The sequence below is a fragment of the Vicugna pacos genome, chromosome 9 (assembly GCF_048564905.1).
Source record: "Vicugna pacos chromosome 9, VicPac4, whole genome shotgun sequence".
NCBI lineage: Eukaryota > Metazoa > Chordata > Mammalia > Artiodactyla > Camelidae > Vicugna > Vicugna pacos.
Genome location: NC_132995.1, coordinates 75,303,944 through 75,304,976, shown reverse-complemented (window position 1 = coordinate 75,304,976; position 1,033 = coordinate 75,303,944). Strand labels below are relative to the sequence as shown.

Sequence of the window (1,033 nt, the reverse complement as noted above, 5' to 3'; positions counted from 1 at the left end):
ATGACCGTCGGACTTAGCAAAATGGAAATCATTGGTGACCATGAGCTGTTTCCACGGAGCAGGGTAGCCAAAAGCCTGACTGGAGTGGGTCCAAGAAAAAATTAGAGGAAAGAAAGTGGAATCAGAGAAACAGACACATCTTTGAAGTTTTGCTGTAAAGGAAAGGTGAAAAGTGCCCCCACTGTGGTTGTAAGAAAGTGTTTGTGTTTGTTTTTAAAGCAAGATAAATGACCTCATGTTTGGATACTAATGGGAAAGACCCATCAAAGAGGGGAAGCGGAGGGTGCAGGGGAGAAGGGGGACGCTTATTGGGGCGGCACCCCGGAGGAAGGTGCCGGCGTGGAAGAGCCAGCCCCCGATGGGCTCATGGGCAGTTCACCCACTGTTCCTGGAGAAGAGGCAGGGTGTCTGTACACAAAAGTGTGTGGATGGTAGATATACTGGGAATTTGTGGACATTGTTTTCTGATTGTGCTTGTAATTCCTCAGTGAAATAAGAAGAAATGTCATCTGAGAGTGAGGGTGGTGACAGTACTGGCAGCTTAAGAAGCTAAGAGAACGCTTGCTTCAACAGCACATATGCTAAAATTGGAAGGATACAGAGAAGATTAGCATGGCCCTGTGCAAGGGTGATATGCAAATTCGTGAAGGATTCCATATAAAAAAAAGAAGAAGGAAAAGAAACTAAGAGAAAGTATGAAACAGTTTTCCAGGAGAGTGAAAAAATAAATTTACTAGAAAATACAGTATGATTTCCAGGTATCACCAACGGCCTACCTGCATTTCCTAGTCACAGATTTGAAATGAGAGCAGTCAGCACTGTTGTGCAGATTGCCCCAAACACACTGAGCCACCTGGACGTAGACACTGAGCAGGCAGAGATACAACTGAGGTCAAAACTCAGATTTTGTTCAAGTAAACAGTATTTTTTCTATGACTTTACAACTTCATTCTTCCTCAGATTATTTCTTTCATGGAAAACAGGATGAAACATATTTCTACCAATCCAAAATTTTATCAATCTCTTACTCAGT

General features: G+C 42.9%; 1 non-coding gene across 1 annotated transcript; it reads left to right on the top strand.

The window, feature by feature from the left end:
• The first annotated feature begins 561 nt into the window (after positions 1–561).
• Positions 562–663, top strand: LOC116281821 (U6 spliceosomal RNA). Its single transcript, XR_004191286.1, has one exon. It is a non-coding gene; the product is annotated as a U6 spliceosomal RNA (small nuclear RNA).
• Positions 664–1,033: the final 370 nt, after the last annotated feature.